This window comes from Schistocerca piceifrons, chromosome 3, assembly GCF_021461385.2.
Source record: "Schistocerca piceifrons isolate TAMUIC-IGC-003096 chromosome 3, iqSchPice1.1, whole genome shotgun sequence".
NCBI classification, from domain to species: domain Eukaryota; kingdom Metazoa; phylum Arthropoda; class Insecta; order Orthoptera; family Acrididae; genus Schistocerca; species Schistocerca piceifrons.
This window is the reverse complement of record NC_060140.1, coordinates 174,562,338-174,578,050: the sequence shown is the minus strand read 5'-3', so window position 1 is coordinate 174,578,050 and position 15,713 is coordinate 174,562,338.

The following is a 15,713-nucleotide window of genomic DNA, read 5'->3' as shown; positions in this document are numbered from 1 at the left end:
ATGAATTACGTAATTTCAGTCAAATTAATTACAGAATAACGTCAGATTTGATGATAAATACAGCCACTTATTATGAAATCCCACCAGCAGCTAATAGAGAATAGTAAAACAGAGTAAGTATATTCATGTCGCAGTTCGATGTAGAAGTCAGATGGCGATCCAGTAACAGTAATAAAGGTAAGGAACAGTTTTGGGTTATTGCAGATAACGACTGAGGGCCACGACGATGACACATTCTATGTTTCGTTGAAATAATCAGAAAATCACTTTTAATAAGCAGCAATTAAATTTGTATGCGATGATAGAGAAAGTGAATAAATTTCAAAGGGAAGATTTCGTTTGTTATTATTAAGCAAGAGAAAGAAATCCTAAGAAAAGGTTACATAGTTTACTGTAAAAGGGAAGTATGCGTAACAAAAGAGATATAGAGGAGACGGGAAGGTTTCAATTTATAGTGCCGATAACATAGATGATACGTGTAAATACAATGCTTTCCTCAATACATTTCTCATGCTCTTTGAGAGTGGCGTTCCATTAGAACGTTCTAAACGGGGTACTAGCAGCAATAGGCAGCCCGGGTGGCTGGCTAGAGGGATAAGGATATCTTGTAGAACAAAAGCGGGAATTATATCAGAATGTTAGAAGTAGTCACAATCAAGCTACTGTAGCCCATTACAAACAGCACTGTACATGATAAAATTAAAATCATATGGTCAGTTTTGAAGGAAGTGTCTGGTCAGCAGCACAAGGTCGATGATATAAAGTCAGTTCGCATTAAAAATATTTCTGTTACTGATAAGTCAGATATATGTACAGTATTTAACAATCATTTTCTGAGCATTGATGGTGAATTAAATAAAAATTTTGTTTCTAAAGGAAATCATCTAACTTTCTTGGCGAATGCCTTTCTGAGATTGATGATTGAAACACTCCTCTGCGATACAGACAAGAGGGAGTTTGAGTAAATAATTAAATCACTGAAGACTAAGGACTCTCATGGTTATGATGGATTGTCTAGCAGAATATCAAAATACTGTGCTGCACATGTTAGCAATGTATTTAGCCATATTTGTAATGTGATTCTTGAGTTTCTGCCGGCGTATTTGATCAAAATATCCACGTGTGTGCTGCCGGTCTACAGTGTCCAACAGGCACAATATTTCGGCGATCATAGATGTTGCCATCATCAGGTGAACTGACGGACTGAGCTCCTGTGAACGTGCCGCCACGGAGATCCGTACGCTATGGCTGCTCAGAGGGAACTGGGTTCGGTCGCGGCGGCGGCCGATTTAAATACCCTCCGCCCACGGCGCGCACCCTCCGCTGTCCGCGCCACGGTCGCGCGGTGGAACAGATTGCGACGGCGTCTGAGATGACGTCGGTGTGATGGCTCTGTCCGCCGTGGTCGTCACAACTATACGTTTGCTCGATTTACTCTTGATTAACCCAATCGCTGGTTCTCAAGCCTTGCTATGATTATAGCCACAGTCACGGTTTATGAGGTCGTCATTGGTGCGAATTTCGATGGCCTCTCTAACAACGCTGTCCCAGTATCTCGACGTCTGTACGAGAATCCTCGTGCGTTCATACTCCATAGCGTGATTTTCCGACAAACAATGTTCAGCGACCGCCGACTTGCTCAAAAACATCAGTCGAGTGCGCCTCTGGTGTTCACGGCATCGATCCTCGACGGTACGCATCGTCTGACCAATATACGACTTGCCACATTGAAACGGAACCTGGTACACCCCGGCCTTCCTCAAACCGAGGTCATCTTTGGCGCTCCCCACCAGTGCACTAGTTTTATTCGGAGTACAAAACACAGTTCCGAGCCGGTGTTTCTTCAAAATGCGAGCGATTTTCCCCGAGAGTGCGCCTGTGTATGGAATAAACGCAGTGCCTACATCCTCCCTCGCGATTTCATCCACATCCACAGGTTGTGCTGTAGTGGTTGGGCGGAAAGCACTTTGAATCTGCCACTCTGAGTAGCCATTTTTTTGAAATACAGTTCTCAGATGTTCCAATCCTGGGGTAGACTCTCTGCGTCAGAGATAGTGCGCGCCCTATGTACTAGAGTTTTAAGTACCCCATTCCTCTGTGAAGGGTTGTGGCAGCTGTCTTAGTGCAAATGCAGATCAGTGTGCGTTGTCTTTCGATACACTCCATGACCTAGGATGCCGTCAGCCCTTCTCTTGACCAAGACGTCAAGGAAAGGTAATTTACCCTCCGTTTCAGTCTCCATAGTGAATTTGATGTTGGGGTTTATGGAGTTTAGATGTGTAATGAAGTCAAGGAGTTTATCCATACCATGTGGCCAGATGACGAACGTGTCGTCCACGTAACGGAAAAAGCAAGTAGATTTCCATTCGGATGACGACAGGGCTTCCTCCTCGAAGTTCTCCATGGAAAAATTCGCTACCACCGGTGAGAGTGGGCTACCCATGGCGACTCCCTCCGTTTGTTTATAGTATTCTCCATTAACAAGAAAATACTTCTCGTCAAACTTCTGACTAATCAATTCTAGTGACTCTCGCAGGGGTACCCTCGTAAACAAGGAAACGATGTCAAAACTCACCACGATATCTGACACATCCAACCTGAAGCTATCAAGGCGTTTAACAAAATCCACGAAATTACGGATGTGATGAGGGCATTTACCCACATAAGGACTTAAAATTCCCGTCAGGTATTTAGCCCACAAATATGTAGGTGCCCTGATGTTGCTGACAATGGGGCGTAATGGTACCCCTCTTTGTGAACCTTCGGGAGTCCATATAGTCTAGGCGGTACCGGACCTTGGGGTAACAATTTCTTAGCGTCACCCTCCGGTAAATCTGCGTCCTTGAGAAGCGACCTCGTCTTGTTCTCCACCTTCTTTGTAGGGTCAACGCTGATCTTCCGGTTGGAGTCGTCATTTAGCAGGCTCTGCGTCTTATCAGTGTAGTCCTTATGGGAGACAACAACTGTAACATTGCCTTTGTCAGCCGGTAAGACAACAATTTCAGAGCGCACCCTCAGATCACGAATGGGCGCCCTCTCTTTACTGGTGATATTTGACTATATCGACTTGGAACGCAGCTGATTCAGGCGGAAGTCGAGCTACAACTTGTTCAACAGCTTTAACTAGTGCACTGATGGGGAGCGCCAAAGATGACTTCGGTTTGAGGAAGGCCGGCGTGTACCAGGTCCGTGTCAATGTGGCAAGTCGTATATTGGTCAGACGATGCGTACCGTCGATGATCGATGCCGTGAACACCAGAGGCACACTCGACTGATGTTTCCGAGCAAGTCGGCGGTCGCTGAACATTGTTTGTCGGAAAATCACGCTATGGAGTATGAACGCACGAGGATTCTGGTACAGACGTCGAGATACTAGGACAGCGTTATTAGAGAGGCCATCGAAATTCGCACCAATGACGACCTCATAAACCGTGACTGTGGCTATAATCTTAGCATGGCTTGGGAACCAGCGATTGGGTTAATCAAGAGTAAATCGAGCAAACGTATAGTTGTGACGACCACGGCGGACAGAGCCATCACACCGACGTCATCTCAGACGCCGTCGTAATCTGTTCCACCGCGCGACCGTGGCGCGTGGCGCGGACAGCGGAGGGAGCGCGCCGCGGGCGGAGGATATTTAAATCGGCCGCCACCGTGACCGAACCCAGTTCCCTGTGAGCAGCCATAGCGTTCGGATCTCCGTGCCGACACGTTCACAGGAGCTCAGTCCGTCAGTTCACCTGATGATGGCGACATGTATGATCGCCGAAATATTGTGCCCGTTGGACACTGTAGACCGGTAGTAACCCGTGGATATTTTGATCATATTTGTAATTTTTCCATCGCGCGGGTTTAGTCGAGCGGTCTGAGGCGCTGCAGTCATGGACTGTGCGGCTGGTCCCGGCGGAGTTTCGAGTCCTCCCTCGGGCATGGGTGTGAATGTTTGTCCTTAGGATAATTTAGATTAAGTAGTGTGTAAGCTTAGGGACTGATGACCTTAGCAGTTAAGTCCCATAAGGTTTCACACACATTTGAACGTTTGTAATTTTTCCTGTAGGAATGGTCAGTTTCCTGAGCGATTAAAGTACTCAGTAGTATAGCCGTCTTATAAAAAGGGAGAAAGGGATAATGCAGATAGTTTAAGGTTTCTATGCCATCAGTGTTTGCAAAACTTATTGAAAAGGCTGTGTATGTAAGTGTAATTGATCATTTTATATCACACGATTTGGTACGAAATGTACAGTTCGGCTCTAGAAGTCGTTTAACCACTGAAAATGCTGTATTCTCTTTTCTCTGCGAGGTACTGGATGGGCTAAACAAAAGGTTTCGAACGCTTGGCATATTTTTTGATTTGACTAAGGCATTTGATTGGGTTGATCACAAAATATTGCTCCAGAAGTTGGACCATTACTGATTGCGGGGAGTAGCTGACAATTGGTTCACCTCTTAACTTTAGCAACAGGCAGCGTAAGTTCACTATTCACAATGTTGATAACGGCAGTGATGTGGCGTCTGAGTGGGTTACTGACAAGTGGGCGGTGCCCCAGGGATCAGTGTTGCTGTCACTCCTGTTCCTTATTTATATAAATGATATGCCCTCTAATATTATTGGTAACTCTAAAATATTGCTGTTTGCTGATGACACTAGCTTGGTAGTATAGGATGTTGTGTGCAACATTAGCTCGGTTTCAAATAGTGCAGTACATGACCTAAGTTCATGGCTTGTAGAAAATAAACTAACGCTAAATCACAGTAAGACTAAGTTTCCACAGTTTCTAACACACAATTCAATATAACCTGACGTTTTAATTTTACAGAATGGGCGTGTGATTAGTGAAACTGAACAGTTCAAATTTCTAGGTCTTCAGATAGATAATAAGCTGTCGTGGAAAGCCCACGTTCGGGATTGAGCCGTAGTTGTGTCCGGCTCTTCGAAAAGCGCGCCAGGCGGAGTGCTTGCGCTTCGCGTCTAGTGTTTGCGGTGTCGCTTTCGGTTTGGCGCGCTGTTTGGATCGCTACCGCCCTCTGGCGGGAGGGGTTGAGCAAGTGTACGGTCGCGTGACGATCGAGGAGTGCGTACTGGGCGGTGACCGAGAGAGGTGGTGGCGCGAGTGGGGCCCTGTTGTTTCGGGGCCGTTAACTGCTCGCCACATGCTTTGTCCGACCTCTTGGCTGTCAGGGGCTAAGTCTGCCTTACCTGCATGTACGTGGCTTATGAAGCTTAGACGCCGTGGTGCAGGCGATCAGCGCGTGGGACCGTATGTCTTCTTATCGGCCGTTGAAACCGCTGGCAGCAGTTGGCTCTGACGAGCATCTGGAAGTGCAACGTGTTCCCGGCGCTGTGTTTCAGTGTGAGAAGTTGAGTGCAAGTTCTAATGAAGTGTATGAGTTTCTTCACCAGTGGTTTTGTTGGGGTCTTCCCACCACAGTTTTCGTTTGCCTGTCCGCGGGAATGTGATAATTGCTTCTTGGTCGGGCCGTTTCATACACACCTCGATTGGGTGATTTAGGGGCGTTGTCGAGTGTCTCTATGGTTTGGAGTCTGTGCAGGCACCGCCCTTGGTTCATCTTCTGGTTTTGGGTAACTCGGGGAGGTGGCGGCTTGTAATGGAAGTTTTGGGGCTGATCAGCTGTGGCCCTGTAGACCACCAATAACTATTCCGCCTATTGTGATTTGGGCCCCATTATGCGTGTCACTCCCTCACCGAGCTAAGGAAATTTTTTTTTGGGAACTGCCTTTCATATGAATGTTTGTGTGCTGGCTTATTCACATTTATCTTGTAACAACAGACAGATGTAATATAAGTTATTTAACTGGCGAGAGACAACTATTTTAGCCTCAATACAAACTAGCTACCCAAAGGTGTATTTTTTTTTTAAGGAATTGTTCTTTTATAGATATCGCAAGTTTAAAATCTTATTATTGGAAAGTTGTTAACGTCATACCTTGCAATATCATTTACGTAGAGAAAATTTGATAACTATTTAAAAGAGTTTTTTTTAAATTGTTGAGTTATATATTTCAAGTAAAATATTACTATTAGGAAGTTGTTAACGTCATACCTCGCACTCTCCTTTTCATAAATAAAATTTGTCAGCCATTCGAAATTGCTTTTGAAATTGTTTTTTTTTTCTTTTTTTTAATGTCAGACTTAAAAATTTATTACTGTGAAAGCCTTTTAAAATAAAAAGATAACCTTAGAAGTGTGTGTTATTTCACCAGCACCATCTGTCCCCTACTTTTAGGATAACGTTTTTGGAATAACGTGTGTACTTAAGATGTTGTTTGTGAACCGCCCTAATTGACGGTTCAGGATCTTCTTCAAAGGCTTAATACTGCCATTTTTACCATTCGAACGGTGTCAGAGGTGAGTGATCGTTCGACACGAAAATTACTCTGCTTTACTTATTTTCATTCGCTTATGTCAAATGGTATTATATTTTTGGGTAACTCTTCCCACTGTATTAGGATATCTTTGGCTCAGAAACGGGCGGTTCGGACAATAAGTGGTGTAAGTTCACGATCCTCTTATCGACCCATGTTCATGAGCCTGGGTATTTTAACACTGGTCTCTCAATATATATATTCCTTCTTCTTGTTAATAATATTAGCTTATTACGAAGAATAAGCAGCTTCCACTCGATTAATTCGCGGCAGTAATCAAACCTGCTTTTGGATCGGACAACCTTAACTCTTGTGCAAAACGGTGTACAGTATAAAGCTGCATCCATTTTCAATAAGCTACCACACGAATTCAAAAGTCTTAGCAGTAATCCACGCGATTTCAAATCGAAACTAAAGAGTTTCCTCATGTGTCACTCCTTCTATTCTGTCGAGGAGTCCCTTGAAAAATTAAGCTGATTGTTTTTGTATAGTTGATTGCGTTTACTTAAACTTATGGGCTGACTCTTTTCGGGTTCACGAACATTTATTTTTATCTGTTATTACTTTTATGTTGTAATTTAATGTACTGACACGTTCCATGACTTTGGAGATTTGCTCCTCAATTTGGTCCTACGGAGCTTGACGTGTAAAAATAAATAGAAAAGATTCCCCGCCCCCATGAACCATGGACCTTGCCGTTGGTGGGGAGGCTTGCATGCCTCAGCTATACAGATGGCCGTACCGTAGGTGCAACCACAACGGAGGGGTATCTGTTGAGAGGCCAGACAAACGTGTGGTTCCTTAACAGGGGCAGCAGCCTTTTCAGTAGTGGCAGGGGCAACAGTCTGGATGATTGACTGATCTGGCCTTGCAACACTAACCAAAACGGCCGTGCTGTGCTGGTACTGCGAACGGCTGAAAGCAAGAGGAAACTACAGCCGTAATTTTTCCCGAGGGCATGCAGTTTTACTGTATGATTAAATGATGATAGCGTCCTCTTGGGTAAAATATTCCGGAGGTAAAATAGTCCCCCATTCGGATCTCCGGGCGGGGACTACTCAAGAGGACGTCGTTATCAGGAGAAAGAAAACTGGCGTTCTACGGATCGGAGCGTGGAATGTCAGATCCCTTAATCGGGCAGGTAGGTTAGAAAATTTAAAAAAGGAAATGGATAGGTTGAAGTTAGATATAGTGGGAATTAGTGAAGTTCGGTGGCAGGAGGAACAAGACTTTTGGTCAGGTGAATACAGGGCTATAAATACGAAATCAGATAGGGGTAACGCAGGAGTAGGTTTAATAATGTATAAAAAAAATAGGAGTGCGGGTAAGCTACTACCAACAGCATAGTGAACGCCTTATTGTGGCCAAGATAGACACGAAGGCCATGCCTACTACAGTAGTACAAGTTTATATGCCAACTAGCTCTGCAGATGACGAAGAAATTGAAGAAATGTATGATGAAATAAAAGAAATTATTCAGGTAGTGAAGGGAGACGAAAATTTAATAGTCATGGGTGACTGGAATTCGAGAGTAGGAAACGGGAGATAAGGAAACATAGTGGGTGAATATGGATTGGGGGAGAGAAATGAAAGAGGAAGCCGTCTGGTAGAATTTTGCATAGAGCATAACTTAATCATAGCTAACACTTGGTTCAAGAATCATAAAAGAAGGTTGTATACATGGAAGAATCCTGGAGATACTAGAAGGTATCAGATAGATTAAATAATGGTTAGACAGAGATTTAGGAACCAGGTTTTAAATTGTAAGACATTTCCAGGGGCAGATGTGGACTCTGACCACAATCTATTGGTTATGAACTGTAGATTAAACCAGAGGTTGTACAGAGTTTCAGGGAGAGCATAAAGCAACAATTGACAGGAATGGGGAAAGGAAATACAGTAGAAGAGGAATAGGTAGCTCTGAGGGATGAAGTAGTGAAGGCAGCAGAGGATCAAGTAGGTAAAAAGACGAGGGCTAGTAGAAATCCTTGGGTAACAGAAGGAATACTGAATTTAATTGATGAAAGGTGAAAATATAAAAACGCAGGAAATGAAGCAAGCAAAAAGGAATACAAACGTCTCAAAAATGAGATCGACAGGGTAAGCAGGAATGGCTAGAGGACAAATGTAAGGATGTAGAGGCTTATCTCACTAGGGGTAAGGTAGATACTGCCTACAGGAAAATTAAAGAGACCTTTGGAGAAAAGAGAGCCACTTGTATGAATATCAAGAGCGTTGATGGCAACCCAGTTCTAAGCAAAGAAGGGAAAGCAGAAAGGTGGAAGGAGTATATAGAGGGTTTATACAAGGTCGATGTACTTAGGGACAATATTATTGAAATGGAAGAGGATGTAGATGAAGATGAAATGGGAGATACGATACTGCGTGAAGAGTTTGACAGAGCACTGAAAGACCTGAGTCGAAACAAGGCCCCGGGAGTAGACAACATTCCGTTGGAACTACTGACGGCCTTGGGAGAGCCAGTCCTGACAAAACTCTACCATCTGGTGAGCAAGATATATGAGACAGGCAAAATACCCTCAGACTTCAAGAAGATTATAATAATTCCAATCCCAAAGAAAGCAGGTGTTGACAGATATGAAAACTATCAGTTTAATAAGTCACAGCTGCAAAATACTATCGCGAATTTCTTACAGACGAATGGAAAAACTGGTAGAAGCCGACCTCGGCGAAGATCAGTTTGGATTCCGCAGAAATATTGGAACACGTGAGGCAATACTGACCTTACGACTTATCTTAGAAAATAAATTAAGGAAAGGCAAACCTACATTTCTAGCATTTGTAGACTTAGAGAAAACTTTTGACAATGTTGACTGGAATACTCTCTTTCAAATTCTGAAGGTGGCAGGGGTAAAATACAGGGAGCGAAATGCTATTTACAATTTGTACAGAAACCAGATGGCAGTTATAAGAGTCGAGGGGCATGAAAGGGAAGCAGCGGTTGGGAAGGGAGTGAGACAACGTTGTAGCCTCTCCCCGATGCTATTCAATCTGTATATTGAGTAAGCAGTAAAGGAAACAAAAGAAAAATTCGGAGTAGGTATTAAAGCCCATGGAGAAGAAATAAAAACGTTGAGGTTCGCCGATGACGTTGTAATTCTGTCAGAGACAGCAAACCAGTCTCAGGACTGAAGACAACAACAACAACAACAACAACAGAAAAGATCCTGCAAGAACGGGACCGAAGACAACTGAAGATAATCGTTCAGCGTGACAGAAGTGCAACCCTTCCGCAAATTGCTGCAGATTTCAATGCTGGGCCATCAACAAGTGTCAGCGTGCGAACCATTAAACGAAACCTCGTCGATATGGTCTTTCGGAGCCGGAGGCCCTTCGTGCACCTTTGGTGACTGCACAACACATATCTGGGATGCCTTGCAACGTGCTGTTCAGAAGAGATCTCCACTTCCTTGTACTCTTAAAGATTTATGGACAACCCTGCAGGATTCATCGTGTTAGTTCCCTCCAGCACTACTTCATACATTAGAGGAGTCCACGCCACGTCTTGTTGTGGCACTTCTGCGTGCTCGCGGGAGCTCCTACGTGATGTTAATCAGGTGTACCAGCTTTTTTGGCTCTTCAGTGTATACACGTAATGAAGTTTGTACGGGATCCCCACAGCGTGAATACCACTCAAACGATTCCGTTTTTTTCCTTCGTTTAAGTAACAATTTTTTCGACTAGTTTCATATCGTCCTCCTTTTATCATTGTTTTGTGCTTTGTGCTGTTCATGTCAATTGTGTATCCACTAGCCTCGATGTCCTCAACTGCGTCACATTTCCTAATTTGCTGTTTGTCTCCCCTTCAGAACTTTTTCCCAGTGCTAAATTAATTATTTCTTGACATTTTTACATGTATTCCATTAACGTCTTCCTTTTTCTGACAGTCCACTGACTTCGTCATTCGCTTATTCATTCTAGTGTCTCTTAAATCTGTACTTTAGTTGCCCATTTACTTCTTAGCGTGTTTTCATCTGCTGGTGTTGGTTACGGGTGAGCGGATAATTCTCCTGCATTGCAATCTGTCCTCTACCGGTGGCTACAGCACTGTCGGACATCGGATGTAGTTTGTTTTTCTAGCGTCAGAGGCAGCAGCGCTAAGTATCGTTTACACAGAGCGCAGCACTTGTACCTTCTCCCCCTCGTTCTCATTCGGACGACAAGCGCGGAATCAGATAAACACATACTCATTCTGGCGACACGCGCAGAAGCCAGATAAACACGTAGTCTGCGGAAACGTCTGTTGAGAGTAGGTCAGCTCTTCGTTTATACAGTCGTACTGAAAGCACAAGTACTCGCAACCTACTTCTATCTGCAGGGGTTTTCCTGGATGGAAGTATTCAATGATCAGATTACATTTGTTGGCTAAAATTTTCCAAGTCTAATCTAATAAAATGTTATCTACAATCAACGTGATACATTTTAAAGCTGATCATTCCTCTCTAGGTAAGTCCTGCAATTTGCATTTGTCGGTTCACACTAGACATCATGAAACGAAACGGAATCTCAAAACATTCCACAATGCGTTTCAAATGGCGGCGTTCACATTGGCCGTCAATGCAACGCAAGGGGCGTAACAAAACGAGACGTCGCCGTCGAAGACTCTGGGGAAGAACTGGAAGTTAACCTACTCTCCCCAGTCTTCTTCATGGCGTAATAGTGGATTTTATACGTTTGTGTCTTCTTAACCACAGCGAAAAGAGCAAGTGTTGTAATTAACATGGGCGAGAAAATGCCGAAAACCGGTCATCTGGAGTATGGAAACCACGTAAACACTTCTTCAGGATGACACACATGAACTAACAACATTGGAAATCATAGGTAACACGAAACGTTAAAACCTCATGGAACTTGTGCTGCAAAAGTTGTCTCCAACCCGAAAAACAAGAGAGTGACATCAGAAAGCGTAACATATTAAGGTACTTGTAACTGCTACATAAAACAGGGTATTTCAAAAAGAATCATCCGATTTGGCACGTCTATATTTCTGAAAGTAATAAACGTATACCATGAATTTTGTTTTTTGATGAATGGGAAACTCAAAAAGATTTTATTTTCATACGTTTTCATAGGTATTCAGTGCCCCTCCCCCTCCCCCCTGAGATGCATGACATATGTCAATGCGGTATGCAAATTGTTCCACATTGTAGCGAGCGTGTCTTGAATTACAGTTCCCACAACTGCTGTTATACGATGTATCAGTTCATTCATTGTTGTCGGCAACGGACGCACATACTATTTTAAAAAACACCACAAGAAATAATCACATACAGTCAGGTCCGGTGACCTTGGAGGCCAGTAATGTAAGGCTGAATCATTTCGTCCAATGCGACCGATCCATCATTCAGCAATCATTTGATTTAAAAATTCCGCATTTCCAGATGCCAGTGTGAAGGTGCCCCATCCTGTTGGTAAATGAAGTCGTTCGAATCAGTCTCCAACTGTGGAAAAAGGAAGTTCTCAATCATGTCGAGATATGTGCTTCCTGTAACAGAGTTCTCGGCAAAGAAAAATTGACCATACACCTTTTCCCCTGAAACTGCACAAAACACATTAAATTTTGGAGAGTCCCTCTCATGTTATACAACTTCGTGTAGTTGTTCCACACCCAGCTTTCTCACATTATGACGGTTCACCTTTCTATTTAAATAGAATGTTACCCCGTCACTAAACACCAGGCGTGGAAGAAAACTGTCATCCTCCATCTTGCCAAGAACGGAATTACAGAAATCCACACGTTATTGTTACCTTCACGAAGAGCTTCCAGGAGATGAATTTTGTATGGTTTCATGCGTACACGTCGACGCAACACACGCCAGACGGACATCGGGGGCATGTTGAGCTGTCGAACCGCAAGACGAACGGATTTCTGCAACCTATTTGTGAAACTATGGCGGCTGCGTTCGACATTTGTGCCAGACGTTCGTGGATGGCCTGGCGATTTGTCTTTACTCAAATAAACTGTTTCTCGGAATTGTTCATGCCATCATCTAATGCTCTGTACTGTAGGAAGATCCACACCATACCTAGTACGAAGGCCGGCCAGTGTCGCCGAGTGGTTCTGGGCGGTTCAGTCTGGAACCTCGCGACCGCTACAGTCGCAGGTTCGAATCCTGCCTCGGGCATGGATGTTTGTGATGTCCTTAGGTTAGTTAGGTTTAAGTAGTTCTAAGTTCTAGGGGACTGATGACCTCAGATGTTAAGTCCCGTAGTGCTCAGAGCCATTTGAACCAACCTAGTACGAAAGTCACGCTAAACAGTTAATACTAATCCGCGCTGCGCAAAACATAGAACACAAAACGCTTTCTGTTGTCCCGACACCATGTTTACTAGAATTGAAGTGGGCGCACACTGCTGCTACCTACCGGGAACCAAGTAAAACTCGAGATTTTTCTCTTTCCATCAGTACATTGTTCACGCACATATGCCAAATAAATAGTTTTGTTTTAAATTGGATAATTCTTTTTGATACACCATTTAAATTTATTACAGATATTATAAGACGCTGAAGATGGACTATAAGTAAAAGAAGTGAAACGCGTATGGCAAAAAACAAACTACGTTTCATTAAGCTGAAAAGATGGAACATAGTTTTGTGAATTTGTTTTATTTTTTCATTTCTTTTCGTGACACTTGGATGAGTTTTCATGAGAAACTGGGTGCCTTTCTTATAGGCGTTCTTCCGTAAAAGAGAAGAAATATTTAAAAGCGAAAATTTATTTGCATTATGTGAAGAACGACCCTGCGTATGATCGCAAATATTTATTTTAATCAGTGACCGGTTTCAACGTTATAATTATCATCAGATTAATCTGTCTCCTGAAATTAGTAAAAAGAGGCAAATAAAATTTATAGCTGTGATTTGCATCGGCACATAGTGTGCTGACGACAGCCTGCATCATGAGCCATGAATGTTTATTTCATTTTCATCATATTTTTATACTATGTGACGTTGCCAATCGCGGCTACAAATTTTATTTGGTTCTTTTATTAACTTCAAGGAGACGGATCAGTCTGATGACAATTATAACTACCAAAACCGGAGTACTTTATTATGGAGATGAAAAGTTGTAAAGATATTTCCTTCACTATACGGAACGAGAAGTTTTCAGAGAAGTATTTCGAGGTAACTAACGCACAAACAAGAATGAAATGTTCGTCCGTCATAACTATTAATTGAAGGAAATCTTTGTCCCTTAGATAGCTAATAATATTTACGATTAATGTTTACTTGATCTCTTTGTTTTCATTATCACAATTGGTTTAAACGTATGTAATTCTTGTAAAGAGTGAATGTCATAATTGTTAGAGTCTTCTTACGTTGTACAGCCGTTTCTGACAATAATCAGAGTTTAAATTTGAGGAATCTTTTCCTTAAAGCTAAATCCTCCGCCATAATTCTTAGTAAAGTTTTGAATACTTTGTCGTGTGTGCATTACATTTTACGCCACACACAGCTACAGATAGTTTCTGAAAAACAAAGAAAAATTTAGTAGTGAGAAGATTATTTTTCTTTAGCCGTTCCATTTGCTGTTTTCAATTTGCTTTCGAGAACGTTTGTAAACCAGACACAAAATAGGATGCTGAGCAACAAGTAAGCTACTTTTCTTTCAGGGCAGATCTCAATTTTTAGGTGTTGCGCTAAGTAAGCAGATTAATTTACAGTTAATAGTTATTTCCTTCCCAGTTGAGTAGTATTTTATTTTGTGGATATTTCGAGTCAGACATTGCACTTAATTTTTCGTAACTTTCATAACGTAATTCGGTATCGAATTTGTTAAATAGTTTTTACTGTTTACAGTAGTTTCTTTCGGGATTTAATTAGATTAAGCTTCATTATATCAAATTCAGTATTTCATTAAGATTAAAGATGTATTCGTGACACTGTTCACAGGTGCACTACAGGGCCAACCAACATTTAGTATTGCTCAGCAACTGAATACGGTACCTTAAGGACACGTTATACGAGAAGAAAGTTTTTGAAAAAGATTATTCAGTATTTCATACGTATATAGATAAGTTTCATTGGAATATGACAATGCTTTCTGCTTAATCCTGGCATTCTCTTTATGGCTAAGGAAACACCTCCCTGTGGAAAAACACAGCTAGGATTGGTTGCCCTTATCATGGCATTTTACTTCTTATGGCAGTCTTGAGTGTAATGTTGTATTAATGATGTGATCTAGACTTTTTCCCCATTTTCTCCTTTCGTTATGCTTCATCATCCCATTCTCCAGTAGGTGTAGTTGTTAGAGGATCTTATTTATTTCTTCATTGTTGACAAGTAATTGGTGTAACATGGTTTATGTGACTGTCAGAATGAAGAGAGGAGAGTACTGTACCTGAAATGTGGGTAGTTGGAAGTTCTGGGTTCATGCCGAGAGATTTCTTGGTTTCAGCATGCAATAATCTGTCAAGTCTATACCTAGCGAATTGCTCTTTGAGTCCGTGCTGCATTTTATTTGTGTAACAAGGCATTAGGTAAGTCCTATGCTATGCGTTCAGGTATTCGTAGCATCCTCCTGTCCGTAGACATAATCTTCGTAGTTTGTATGGCTGACATTTCCATCCTTGCATTCCATTTCAGGTACAGAGCAAACGAACATTTTTTATGTTAACAGTGACACTGGTGAGTTCGCACCACGCATTCGGCATTCCACATTTCACAAATGATACTTGGTTCAGTCTAGTCTGTGCTTTTCTAATTTTTTTTGTCATATTTTTTGCACGTTTCATGGTTCGTCCATGTGAATTCCAGAGCATATTATGAATGCAACTTCTATATTACGTCTGCTTGTGGGATGGTTTCTTGGCCCGAGATATGAAGGATAACAAAATACAGTGGACAAATTAAAAATGCGTTGTGTATTGGCTTATAAATATTGTTCGATGTGGTTATATGTATATATGTTTTTTGGGAAAACAAATGATGATCTCTTAAAGTGTGTGCACTGGCATTGCAACATCCCTTATCGATTTTGCTTTGATCGCTGATGAACTCCACTGTCATTGCTATTTCATTGCCGGCCGCGGTGGCCGAGAGGTTCTAGGCGCTTCAGTCCGGAACCGCGCAACTGCTACGGTCGCAGGTTCGAATCATGCCTAGGACATGGATGTGTGTGATAATCTTTAGGTTAGTTAGGCTTAAGTAGTGGTAAGTTCTAGGGGACTTATGACCACAGCAGTTGAGTCCCATAGTGCTCAGAGCCATTGCTCAGAGCCATTTTGAACCATTTGCTATTTCATTGATTCTGATACCTGTATATTCCGACTGTTTGTAACGCGAATGGTATCTGACAGCCTGACT